The sequence below is a fragment of the Orcinus orca genome, chromosome 6 (genome assembly GCF_937001465.1).
Source record: "Orcinus orca chromosome 6, mOrcOrc1.1, whole genome shotgun sequence".
Classification (NCBI taxonomy): domain Eukaryota; kingdom Metazoa; phylum Chordata; class Mammalia; order Artiodactyla; family Delphinidae; genus Orcinus; species Orcinus orca.
The window spans coordinates 8,796,058-8,810,695 of record NC_064564.1 but is presented as its reverse complement, the minus strand read 5'-3'; the positions used below and the strand labels follow the sequence as shown (position 1 = coordinate 8,810,695).

General features: G+C 37.9%; 1 long non-coding RNA gene across 1 annotated transcript in view; it reads left to right on the top strand.

Moving 5' to 3' along the window:
* LOC125964781 (uncharacterized) overlaps positions 1-14,638 on the top strand; it is a 179,250-nt gene that overhangs the window by 117,200 nt on the left and 47,412 nt on the right. Inside the window, exon 6 of the long non-coding RNA XR_007478057.1 lies at positions 11,832-11,939. This is a non-coding gene — a long non-coding RNA (uncharacterized LOC125964781). The remainder of the gene's footprint in view (positions 1-11,831; positions 11,940-14,638) is intronic.

Genomic DNA, 14,638 nt, shown 5'->3' with positions numbered 1-14,638 from the left:
CCATGCTGGCTCCCTCCCTTGGCAGCCTGGCATGGGAATGCCCAAGGAGGGGGGGGGTCTTTGGACCCCCTGAAGCTGACAGAGCCACCTTCGGCCTGGGTTAGATGAAGTAGCAGAGCTTTTCCCCCTTAACCAGGAATCAAAAAACAAGAAACAAGCAAGAAACACACTTGTATGTTTGTTGAGCCCTTACATTTTGGGTCACTTTGGTAAGCTAGTCTAATATACTGTCAACCAGGTACGATATTGGCTATCATAGGAGCAGCTGGTTCGTGAAGGAAGGTGTTAACGGTGTTTTGCATTGATTGAGTTTAAACAACCTGATTAGCCTCCTGTAATTATCTGAAGGCCAAGTTCAGATTTTCAGGAAGCTCATTTCGAGTGAATAAAGATTTGAAAGTACACATTAAAAGATGCAAATAGAGGGGTGACTGGGGTAAAGTGTAAGAGAGAATGTCTCAAGACGTGCTTTCTGATAATGATCACTGGGCATTAAGAGTCAGCAAATGGGAAGAAGACTGTTGTGCAAACCGCCTTACGCGGGCCGAGGACCTTGCCAAGCCAACTATTGCTGTCAGTCCAGCTAGGGCTTTGCTTCCTCTTGTGGTTAATTCCTTCTAGTGTGCCCATGTTATTTATCTTCCATACTTGGACACTTTTGAGAGCGAACAAAGGTTAAAATTAATGAATCCATCCGGAAAGTCTACATAGAGGTGGACGATCCTGGCCAAATGGAAATAAAAGATGAACACAGACCAGCGTAGTTAATCCAGAACCGGCGTGGATGGAGCCTTTCCTCTGCAAACCTCTATTCCAGATGGCTGGCTTCCTCAATCAGAGGCTGTCGAAACGAAAAGCACCCAGCATTCTGTGGTGTATCCAAAGTTTATGTTACACATGGAGGGATGGTGAACATACATGGTCACGCACAGATCATAAATCTAATCAGTTCTGACAAATGCAGACGCTCTTTTCACCCACAGTCCCATCGAGATATTAACATTTCGACCACCCCAGAGAACCACCTGCTACTCCTTCTCAGTCAAGCTCGCTCCTCAAGGAACCTCTGTTCTGATTTCTGTCACCATCAGTTACTTTGCTCATTGCGTGATGACAGTCGTTTCGTATAGTTTTACCTGTTTTGTGTTGATTTCCCTCAGAGAGCACCACGTCTGTGAAGTCCAACTTTGTTGTGTTGAATGTCAATAGTATGTTCCCTTTTAATGCTGAATTGGGTCTTCCAGATGTTGTTGTTCATTCTCTCAAAACAAATTTTATTCTTACAAACTGATTCCTTATGCCTGAATATGGTATCTCTAAAAGAGAGAGAAACTTTAGAGATGGGAAAAACAATCAGATACCAAACTCTTTTTAATCATTATTTCTATGTCTGATGATCTCTGTAAATTACCCTATATGAACAATTCCGAGATTCTGTATCACCGAGTAGAAGAGATTCATCAAGGACAAATGTAAGCAGGACCCAAGGGCTTGTTAGTCCTTTTATTTAGTGACTCTTTTATGCCGTCTCAAGCCTATTTATAACCCATTCTTCAGGAAAAAACTTTAAAGAGAAGTAGCAGAGGTAGTAGCTATGTCAGATATTTAGATCGATTTTGTGAGGGGAAACAGGGATCATCTTAGCAGCCTATTTCAGAGATGTCAAATATATTAATATCTGGTTTCTATCATCTCATTATTGATTGAACTCTCACGCTGACATATTTCTTTGACAACAGAGGTTCTACTACTGGAACAGGTCAATGACCAATGGATGCTTAGCCTTATAATGTACAAGATGCACTGGATTAACCAGTGCTTATTGGGCTTTCTTTCAGATTGATTTTATTTTTAGTAGTTCCATTTAATTAAACAATGAAGCTAGAAACTTAATTGGCATCAAACTTCCATGAATTCTGATTTTTTCCTCCATTCATTAAGCTCATGCTCTATTATTTTTGAACTTGCAGTCAGCCTTCTGGTAATGAAATAAATGAAATTTATTGATGGCAATATCATACTGTGATATTCATTTTCTTTGGGGGAAATTGAAAAGAAACAAATTATTACTTTCCTTTGAGATGGATTTTTCTAGTCTTCATTCTCCGAGTAGATAATTGTCAAGATGAGACTTAAAGAATTAGAAGTGGTTGGAGTTGCAATGATCCAGGGAAGAGAAGTTCAGGCAGGGGCACATGTAGATAAGTCAGAAAAGAGCTTGGCAAGTATAAAAAACTGATCTTTAGTCACCGGGAGGAGAGTTTATTATTGTCATAGAAATGAGTCATAATAAAATCAAACACATTAAGACTACAGAATGAGTCTCCCCAGCACTAAAGAAAGATATGCCTTTCTACACATCTGCCTCCCTTACATTAGCAGAGGTTGATCTAGAAAACTTTATTTCCTCTAATCCTAAAGTACATTAGTAATATTTACATGGGACAAAAGGCTTAAATGACAAATGTGTTATAAATATGTTAACACCTTAGCCTGTAATTGGAATAAGCCAAAGTAGGGGTTTATTGTATAGGGCATATGGTTAGATATATGCTGTTCAATTATAAAAGATGTCAAATGCTCCCTCAGACAATGTTAGAAAGTACCAACTCTGGGAGGATCAATACTGTGTTGGAAATAAATATATTAGATTAGACCAAGGGTTAAATATATATATACATATATATATATATATATATACACACATACATACACACACACACACATGCACACATATGCATGTATATATGAGTTATATATTTTTATAAAACCGAGCAAAATAAGTAACCTTCTGTCTCTTATTTTTAAAAAAGGTGAACATATACCTATGTTATGGGACAATTATGGGTATTGAAATCACTGATACATGCAAATAACTTAGAAAAAATGCCCAGAATATAAAACCTTGTTAGTAAATGTTAGTTGTTCCTGTTGCTTTTGTTGTTATAAGCTGTGTAAACCTCTGTGTCTGGTATTGGGAAAGGCACTGTTACCGACAAGCACCTTAATTACTAACTAGTGGAGTTTTGAGAATGCTTGTCTCTTGTTTTAATACAAAAGGCAGAAGGACCTGGGCAGATTTTGAGCGTGACATATTAAGAATTTTCCTATATGCTGTATTGTATGAGAATGGACATTCCCCAGGGTCAAGGGATAATTAAAGATTACTGGTCTTGAGTTTCAGCTATAAAGTTTATATACTTCCCATAAATACTGAAAATTGCCTTTCATATTTTTGAAAAGACTGTCTAGAAAAATACTTGACATTATATTTTTGATGTATAAAATAATCAGCAGAAATAGTTTCAGTGATACGAGTTTCTAGTAACCATGAGATAATTCACTGTTGCCTCATTAAAAAAAATTCAGATGAAAACTTTCTATGCAATATAAAATGGAATTAGGTTTGAATTATATAAGAAACTACATAATTCTAATCACCATCCCCCCTACACACACACAAACACACACACACATGCAAATTCCTGTCAACTAGATCCTAAAGCAAATTGTTGTTTTAGGCTAGTGGCTACTCAAGTTTTCTGTTAAATCCAACTCTCTATTGTTTACTGACACGATCTTCTTATTTATGAAAATGACGCACTTTTATCCTCTCCCTTTAGACATTGGTGATTTTTGTAGTTTTCTTTGTTTAACTGTATGATCATTGCAGTCTTTACATAAGTTTTAGAATTACAAGAGGAAAAAGTGTTTAAAAAATTTAATGAACACTTTTGAAACACATTGTTTTCGCAAATAAGACAAATTTGAGGTTAATTTTTGTGTTGATCGATTTGAGTCCTATCATTGCATGCTCTAGATTACTCAATTCCAATTTCCTCTAAGAAAAAAAGAGTATCTCAGAAGTCCTTGAATATATTAGTAATCCAAACACCATCTGATCAAGAATGGCCTCTAATTTGATCATCCTTCCTGTGTAATCATCTTCCCCTTCTGGGCTTGGCTGTGTGACTTCTTTGGTTGGTGAATGGGATAATAGCAAAGGTAATGAACAAGTGTTTTGAAAAGTATTTGGACATTGGGGATTTTTTTCTGTTGCTGCACTCAAAACTAATTCCATCCTGTCTTAGTCAGTCCAGGATGCTGTAACAAAATACCACAGATTGGGTGGCTTAAACAGCAAACATTTGTTTCTCACAGTTCTGGAGCTTTAGTCCAAGTTCCAGGTACTGACAGATCAGGTGAGGGACCCTTCCTGGTTTGCAGTACTCATCAACGTAAGCATCATAGCATCCAGTAACCAATAATTTTAAAAATATATATTAGAGATTAGGAAAAGCCAGGAAACATGACCCATAACTAGGAAAATAATCAGTTGCTATGATCATATGCAAAAATAAAACAATTTTTTCATAATAGTTTCAGTAGAAGAGTGGGGATAACAGGGCTGATGAGTTGGGGAGGGGTGATAAATATCACCCATGAGTAAGAGATCCCTTTATTTCTATGCAGTCCCTCTTGACTGAAACCCTTGGTGGGAGAAAAGGAATATTTCTTCCCACTTCCTATCTGGATATAAACTACAACAGATAAATATTCTGAGTCTTTAGCCAGTATAAATTCAGTCTTGGTCCTACATAACCCCCAACTATATTCATAAAGTGCTTACTGAAAAATATGCTAAAGAAATTCCTAGCCACAAATAATCTTTCAGAACCTAGGAATTAGAGGGGGGAAATGTGGTGGTAAAGCACAAGATTCTTTAGACCTATTTGACAAATTTAGAAACAAATCATTTACCAGCAGTAGATGGCACCGACCAAGGGTCTGAAGAAACTCTAGGATGAACTTGTGAAGCTCTTGGCCAAAGTGTAACCTTGCAGCTGCAAATAGCCACATGCCACTGGAGTGTCAGATTTCCAGACAGACTTGGGCTGACAAGGACCACAGAGGAGAGCTGAGAACTACAGACAGGAAGGTCTGTCTTCCAACTCCAGTGTGTTGTTAAAAATTATGATGAAGTGGACACCTACTACACACTTAGAAGCCTAATCTTCCATTTTGAATTGTCTCTTATTCTCAGAGGGGAAGCAGGGTGGTCCCTGTGGAACAAGCAACAACTGTAAATTGGGAGAATCACTCTCATGTCTGTTTTGCTCCTACTGAGATTGAATCACCCTGTGTGAAAGAAAGAAAGAAAGAAAGAAAGAGAGAGAGAGAGAGAGAGAGGGAGGGAGGGAGGGAGGGAGGAAGGAAGGAAGGAAGGAAGGAAGGAAGGAAAGGGAAGGAAGGAATAAAGAAAGGTGAAAGTAGAAGATATAATCACTAAAATAGCTATTTCAAGTGTTTAAAGGAAAAATGGATGTAATAAGAAGGGAAATTGAAAATGCAAAAACAAACCAAATGAAATGAAGTGTCCCGTGAAAAGCATAATAACTGAAATGAAAAATCCACTGATAGAATTAATAGTAGATTAAATGCAGACAAAGCAAAGATCATTGAAGCTGAAGACATAGAAAATAGTATAAACTATCCAAATTGAAACAACAAGATAGAGACAAATATAAAAAGAAAGAATAACAGACCAAGAAAATTAGCAGACTCAGTGATACATGAACTGATGACAAGTAGTCTAATATAGGTGTAATTGGAGTCTCAGAAAGAGAGAATAGAGGGTAAAATCTATAAAGGAAAAATGACTGAACACATCCCAAAGCTGATGAAAACTATGAGAGTGTTGGTCCAAAACACCCCAAGCAATTCCAACAAGATACACACCAAGAAAACTACACCAATCCAGAGTATATTCAAATTAATGAAAAATAGTGTTAAGGAGAAAAGTATAAAGGCAGCCAGAGGTAAGCAGCACATTAGTAAGTTTAGAGGGAAAAGTACAAGAATGACAACAGACCTCATCAGAAACTAGGCAAACCAGAAAACAATAAAAAAAAAAAATCTATAAGGTGTTGAAAAACATATTTTAAAAACCCTTACAACCCAGAACTTTATACACAGAAAAAAAATCTTGCAAAAATGGGTTAACTATTCCCTTTAAGTGAAGTAACTGCTGTTTTGTTGTTGTTATTGTTGTTGTTGTTGTTCCCTAGGCAATGTTGCTACTAATTGGGAGGAGAGGATGAATAATAATAGATGTTTCAAGCCATGTGGGAGGGAACCTGAGAAGTTGTAGTAATGCTAAATTTTTAATAAGTTATATCTATTGAATAAAAAAAATTCTTGCAAAACTGATGGCAAATTAAAAACTTTTTAAAATAAACAGAAGTTTAGAGGATTTCTCAATGACAGACCTGCACTACAAGATGAAAGTTTAGGGCTACACACAGGGATTAAGATTACTGTATATGGTAAGTAGGTAGGTATGTATAAAGGGGTTTTGTATCACGTTTAAATTGCTATGAAATATAATTGACTCTTGAGTTACCAGACAGGATCAGAAGGTAAAGTCAGACTCACAGAACCATAGATCGTACCCAGGATCAGGTTTTACTAAATAATTTAAAAACAATTCAGAAAGAGGCTTAGATGAAGAAGAAAGAGATATGGGACCTGGGGGGTCAGAGGGGGGTTGGTGCCTTTCTTCCCATGTCAGACATGCCCCTTTGGCCTAGAATATTGGGGGGCTTTAAGTAAGGTTCATGGGATTCCTCACAAAGAGGTAAGAATTTATGTTATGAAAGAGCCTAAAGGGTTGTACAGCCTTTGGGACATTTGTGGGGACATTTCTCATACACACTAGGTTCTATTTAGTATGGGATCTCCAGCTAGGGATATTTCAGAGATTGGGTCCCTTACTCTTAATAATATCATTAATCTACCTGAGATCCACTTAGCAAAAAGACATTTCCAGGAACTTACCCTTCTTTTCTTCCTACCAGGAACTTCTACCAAGTAAAAAGAGTAAATGGATCACAGACAACTTACTTTAATTCCTTTCTTTCAACTTTTCAAAGCAAAATTAATAACCATTTCTTTTGGATTTTATAACATATGTAGTGGTATAATGTATACAAATATAGCACAAAATTGGGTTGTGGGGAAACAGTGTGTACTATTATAGATTCTTACATTATACATGTAGTATACACTTGTTTGAAACTTGACTGTAATAAAAATGCATATTTTAGGGCTTCCCTGGTGGCGCAGTGGTTGAGGGTCCGCCTGCCGATGCAGGGGACGTGGGTTCGTGCCCCGGTCTGGGAGGATCCCACGTGCTGTGGAGCGGCTGGGCCCATGAGCCATGGCTGCTGAGCCTGCGCGTCCGGAGCCTGTGCTCCACATCGGGAGAGGCCACAACAGTGAGAGGCCTGCATACCGCCAAAAAAAAAAAAAAAAATGCATATTTTAAACCCAAGCAACCATTAAAACAATAAAAAATTGTATCTACAAAATCAATAGTAGGGGCTTCCCTGGTGGCGCAGTGGTTGAGAGTCCGCCTGCCGATGCAGGAGACACGGGTTCGTGCCCCGGTCTGGGAAGATCCCACATGCCGCGGAGCGGCTGGGCCCGTGAGCCATGGCCGCTGAGCCTGCGCGTCCAGAGCCTGTGCTCCGCAACGGGAGAGGCCGCAGCAGTGAGAGGCCTGCGTACCGCAAAAAATAAATAAATAAATAAATAAATTAAAAAAAAAAAAATCAATAGTAAAGGTAAAATGGAACTTAAAAGTACACATGGATCAAAAGTAAGACAGGAAAAGAGAAGGGAAAGGGCAATAAAGAAAATGTGAGAAAACAGAAACAAATATCAAGATGACAGGTATAGAAACCAAGAAATCAATAGTTATATTAAATGTGAATGATTAAACAATTCTCTTAAAAGGCATAGATTTTCAGGTGGGATAGAAAACCAGGGCCCGATTATATGTTGTCTCCAAGAAGCACAATTAAACGTAAAAACACATGGGCTGAAGATAAAGTGACAAAAGATACACCACACACATCCTAAGCACAAGAATTGCGAGTGACTGTGTTAAATCACAGGAAGTAGACTTCAGAACAAGAAATATTGCCAGGGGCATAGGAGGGTATTTTGTAATGAGAAAGGAGTCAATTTATCAAGAAGACACAACAGTCTTGAGATGGCACCGAACATCAGCACTTCAAAGTCTATGAAGCAGGCTTCTCTGGTGGCGCAGTGGTTGAGAGTCTGCCTGCCGATGGAGGGGACACAGGTTCGTGCCCCGGTCCGGGAAGATACCGCATGCCGCGGAGCGGCTGGGCCCGTGAGCCATGGTCGCTGAGCCTGTGTGTCCGGAGCCTGTGCTCCACAGCAGGAGAGGCCACGGCAGTGAGAGGCCTGCGTACCGCAAAAAAAAAACCACAAAAAAACCCAAAAAACAAAGTCTATAAAGCAAGAGCTGAAAGAATTGAAAATTTGAAAAGGACATCCATAGACTTGATTGACACAGGGTTGTCACAAATCTTGAATTTGTAAAAACTATAATGTCTGCAAAGCACAATAAAGTGAAGTATGGCAAAACAAAGTATGCCTGTATTGGAAATTTAACACTACTCTTTTATTAGATGGTGGAACAACCAACTTGCAGAATGGCAATAATCAAATGATAAACGTGAGTTGTAGCTCACTACTAAACAGTGTTAAATTCGTGCAATCATGTTGGAAGACTGGCAGCATCTAGTAAAACTCAACACTGTCTCCTCAGTCCAGAAATCTCATTCCTTGGAATAGACTGAGTAAAAATGTGTGCATAAATGTATGTGTAGCAAGAGGCACACACAAGAATGCTCAAGTTAACAAACACTGGAATCAACTCAAATGGCTGTCAGGAGTAGAGTGGATAAATAAATTGTGATATTTTCATAAAATAAAAACTGGATGGCAGTTTAAATGAATTATCTATAATTACACACCATAATATGTATGAATCTCACAGACATTATGTTGCATTAAAGAAGCCAGACACAAATAGTGCATGTAAATTATTCCATTTACATGAAGTTCAAAAACAGGAAAAAATAATCTCTGCTGTTAGTACTCAGGCCAGTGATTTACTGTAGGTGTTTAGTGACTGGGAGACAAGACACGTCTTCTCAGGTGCTAGTGTTACTGAATCTCTTAATGTGAATGCTGCTTAACAGGTGTATTCACTCTGTGAAAATGTTTTGATATGTATGCTTATGATTTCTCTATGCATATTAAACTGAAACAAACTTTAAAAAGGACAGAAGAAAAGAAAACTAGGATGATGGGGCATGTAAAACAATGCATATGGACAAAGAGACATTGATATATGCATATTTTTTTTAATTAAAGCTACACAGTGATGGGAGAAAGAAACTTGATTGAGGTTGTAGATATGCTTTTAACTAACTATGACAGTTGGAGGCAATCACTTAATTTCTCTTGGTTTAATTTTTCCACCTATCATGACTGAGTCTGGCTAGTTAACATGCAAAATATTATTTAATTTGAATGCTACATATTACTATGTATGATATCATCATGGCACAAATATAATGGGCATACTACTGACAAGATATGGAACCCAAAAATGTATAGAACTGTTGGATTAGATGCCCATTTATTTAGGTAAAAGTTTGAAGCAAAGGAAAAGCAAAATGTCAGAAATGACTTTTACTCTTCTGTATCCATTTATATGCAACTTAAAATTCCTAACACATTTCTTTTTCAGGATTAAAAAAAAAATGTGTTTGCAGACAGATTGGCAATGTATCTGGCTTGAAGAATTACAATCACATATGTTATACAATATGTATAAAATTATCTTTCTGTTTTTCAAACACGTATGATACCAATGCCAGGAACAGAAGTTGTATTTCCTCTATTATTTGAATTGCATTATTTTCTTCACAGCCATGAGAGCATATTTTTAATATGTCTTTCTTTAGTCATCTATTGAGGTACTGAATAATTAAATTCCTCTGTGTATAAACAGCAAAGAATGCTTCCATCTTTAAAATATTGCAATCTCATATTCTGATATTTAAATTGTGATATCTCTCTCCTGCCCTCATGATCTGATGCTGGAAAAGTATATAATTTCTTTGGATCCTCAACCAAGTAAAATATGTATAATTAAGCTTTATCTTTGACAAATCCAATGGATATTTTATATCTTTTACTCCATGAATGAGGGAGAATTATTTAATTCCCTTTCTATTTTATTGACTCTTCATATGCCAAAGAAGAGTATCTTCTATTTCCATCTCCTTTTTCATTTTTGAAAACATTATTTGTTAGTTTTCTTCTTTAATTTGGAAACATAAAATAGGAAAATATTCCCCAAATTGACCACAAACACTTTGTCTTCTTAATCCTTGAAAAACTGGCATATATACACATATATGCTCATATACACATATGCACTATGTGTATATATACATACATTGTATGTATTGTACATATATAACAATGTGTGTGAGTTTGAATAAATGTGTATGTATAATATAAAAATATAGTATGCATATATATTAATATAGTGAAAAAAACAATTTCCAAAATTAAGCAAAACAACTCTATACTCATTCAAGGCAACAGATTTGAAAAGCTTTTTTATGATTACTGCAGGGAAAAAATCATGTGTCTCTTTATATGTTTCTACGTATGTGCATATGAATATATCATATATATGTGATATAGCTTATATCACATATATATTAAATGGGAGAATAAAAACTATGTAGACTCCTAGGTACAATCATTAAGTCTCTAATTTCTTTTCCTCCTCTGTCCTTCTAAACATCTGTGGAACTTTTCCCTTTTCTCACTGCAATCTTCTGCAAATCTCATGAATTTTCTAGTCAGTTTCAGGTAACAAAAAGTCACCTAGCAACAGCCAGTCCTCCAAACAGTTTCATTTCAGTGTTATTTTACTCCCATTGAAAATATATCTTTTCCCCTGGTTTGGGCTGGCTGCAGGTTAGTTGCTAACAGTGGGAAAGGGGGTAGTCAGCCCCCTTCATCCTTTTATCTTTTCACCTCATTCCTCTTCTTCTCTCCAGCTTCTTAAGCGTGGTTTTGGAACCCGATAGGGTCAAAATCATATAGGAAGGTGGAAGACTTAAGGAAGCTGGAAAGGTGTTACTTGATGGACCCTCTTGCTAACCAGCATCTCTGTTCGCTAAGCTGAGCAGAAGTTGACATTGACCATGGTAGCTGTGGTTTTGTTCTACAGAAGTCCTCCACGTCGCTAGACATTTCTTGCCTGCACTTCTCTTGAGTTGCATGCATTTCTCTAGACGGTTGCTCTCGGTCAATGGCCATCTGCTGGTAAATCCCCAGCCTCTTTCAGTGGAGGCCTTCTCTTTCCAGGTGAGACTCTCAGGCCAGCTCTGAAACATCCCCTTGCCAACACTCATGTGGCAGAAGTCTTGTGTTTTTTGATTCACTGATTTTCAGAGCCCTCTACCCTTCTTCTCTTTACAGCCTCAGGCCACTTCATCTGGGCCATACTCTGTGTAATACCCGTCTATTCATTTCAAACTATGATCGTATCCAATAAATTGATTTTATTATTCCCTTTTTGTTGCTATCACCAACAATTAACTTTATTTCCCATGACATCGGCTACATTTTCAACTGTTAGAAACATCGGTGAGTAGTGTTCTGAGATTTCATGAGAATAGCTATTTCTCCATACCCTAACTGACACTGGTGTGGCAGGCACTGTTGTTTCCCTTTTTGTTCTAAAGGCCTTTCCTCATTTTCCCTTAGTTTAGAAAACCCAATGTGCCCAAGTGAAGGTGACGAAGCATGACTAGCCTAAACCAGTAATTGCAATTTCATTCTCTTTTACTGGATATGGGACTAAGTTGTCCAAAAGGAGATATCTGCTGGGAATCCTCAGGAAAAGATTTTGTTCTCTTCAGCAGGTTTGAAAATGGATCATTAGATCTGAAGCACTCGTGTTGCTCCTGTGCATTGACAAGCCTGAGGATGGAAACCCACCACCTTGGAGATGGCAGAGCAGAGATTAAAAGGTATCTGGGTTCTGGATAATATTGCCGAACTGTCACGCCAATCATAGAACTACCGATGCTCGATTTTTCTTATATGAGTCAAAGAAAACACTTTAGTGCTTAAACTACTTTGGATGGATAATGTGTTGCTTGCAGTCAAAAGCATCTTAATTGATTAAACTTGATATCATCAAACTTTACTTCTAAGAAACTGATTGGGCAAAAATATATTTATCCCTTTTATAAGCCAGAAATGGAATATGAAAAGCAAAGGCTATTTTTGATGTTCAAAACTGAATCCATCCAATTGGTAGCTCTTCTGAAATAACGTGTTATTTTGATTTTATGAAAATATAGCTGCAAAATGTCTAAGTCACTCCTTTAGGTTGTAGAAAATTAAAGGCGTTGTTTGTTTTTGAGTTGGCACTGGATCGAGTATCACCCTGGATCAGCCCACCGAATTCATCTCCGTACTGTGGAGAAATAGAACCTCCCTGGATTTCCTGGTACTCCTTAGACACAGAAATTTATACCGCATACTGATAGAGGGAGTGTTTGCTTCCAATTTCCCTAGAAACATCTTACTATTCATATGTCATGATAATTCGTCCAGTATCCGTTTATCTAATATATTGCTCTGATATGAAAGAATAATAAAGTTTCTGTTAACTTCCAATAAGGCTAAATGATTCCAGTCAGAGTAGTTTCCTGGTAGCAAAGACTCTCTCCTTACCCACATTTTAATCAGGCTTCTCTGAGCCTTCTTAACTAGACCTGGATCTTGGTCTGCTGCCCTGTTCGTGGCCTGTCCAATTTTAGCAAAGAATCCCACTAATCCAGGTTAGCAAGAATACTTCCACCTTTTATAGCTGATCAATTTCCACCCTTGGCCTGCCTTTAGCAAGATCCTGTTAAGTTATTTTAGGAAGAATCTCCCTGCCCTTGATACCTAATCGAGTTCTTGTTAACTTTCCGCGCACTGACTCCCTCACTCTGCTTGTTGGCTCTAAATCACCAGCTGTCTTTGCTGTCTTTGGAATTGAGCTCAGTCACATACTAAGGTCTTTTTCCCCTACTGCAGTGACTCCAAATAAATCTGTTTTGCTATTTTTACCATGTGTCTGGTGCAAAATGTTTCTTTACCCTGGGTTAAGCTGCTGAGGCACTGGGGAAAATGGAGTTCTCTCTCCTGTGGTATTTATGTTTCAAAGACATAAAGCCCAGACTTGAAGACTTGTCTGGCTCATGGAAGTGGAAGACACCCAGGGTTTATCCAGGCCGTGGAAAGGCATGTGTATATTCCAAAAGGTTAGGTGAGAACCCAGGGTCCTTCCGTCCCATGTCAGAGGAACAGTTTTTACCTTTCTCCTTGGTGGGGAGGGAGAGATAGCTTCTTCTCTCCTGTGTGTAAATGGTGTGTTGGCACTCCTGAAAAGCCTAGGAGATGAAATTCTGCCCCTTTAGGCCACATCTTACTGAAATACAGTAAGTCCCCTACATACAAATCTTCAAGTCACGAACTTTCAAAGATGCGAACGTGCATCTAGTTCCAGCAAGGAGCCAGAACCTGTGCCATCCACGTCAGGCATGAGTGAAACTGCAGCTTACCCTCCGTCTCCTGTTGCTGGCGATCCTTCAGCTCTACCATCTCCCACCTCCTCTCCCCGCTCCAGTCAGTAACTCTTCTTGCCTGTTCCCTCGATGCCAGCCCCTGGATGCCAGCTGTTGTACTGCACTACTGTACTTTTCAAGGTACTATACTGTAAGATTAAAAATGGTTTCTTTATTTTTTGTTTGTTTTTTATGTATTATTTGTGTGAAAAGTATTATAAATCCATTACAGGACAGTACTATATAGCCGATTGTGTTAGTTGGGTACCTAGGCTAACTTTATTGGACTTATGAACAAATTGGACTTACGGATGCACTCTCGGAACAGAACTCATTCATATGTATGGGACTTGCTGTAGATCAAGACCAACCCATTCTGACCCATAGTTGATCAGGATGTTCTCTTAATGATGTGACCTGGTACCCAGTGGTAACTAGAGCTAGGTTCTGTCCAAGGAAAGAATAAAGAGCAAACCCAGAGACGAGGGAAGGAGGGAGAGAAAGAGACAAGGAGAGAGTCAGACACACAAAGGGAAGCAGTGAGAAGAGAATCCAAGAGACTCCAGAAAGACTGAGAGATTAACCTTAATCATTTCCCTCCCATTTATCATCTTTAAATTGGACCCTATTTGTTCTCAACCCTTTCATTTCTGTAATGGTTGTCTCCTCTTTGCCTCCCATCCCATGTTAGATGTAAGTTGCTTTGAGTATATTTCTGTTTCTTACAACAAATGGTTCTTGGGTGAAATACCTTGTTCACTTTAACTATTTTAATCATATGTACATCTTACAAAAATGACAAGTCAAGATGGAACTTCTGACCATCATTCTACACTTCCTCATTCGTATATAATAAATCGCTAGTATATTTAATCAAAGCTACCTACTAATACCATCAATGAACATGTTTTTGAGAGAAAATTCTTAAAAACTTGCCCAACCTAAATTAGCTTCTTTACTTGTTTTTAAATTTAAAACAAGTATGTGGAAGAGATACCTTTGGTAAAGAATATGTTTCTTTTAGCAAAGCTTTTATGTCCTATGCCATTATTTCTATTTTTGCCTTTTCAAGAAAATGGATTCCGAGGAATTTATTGATACTATTTAAT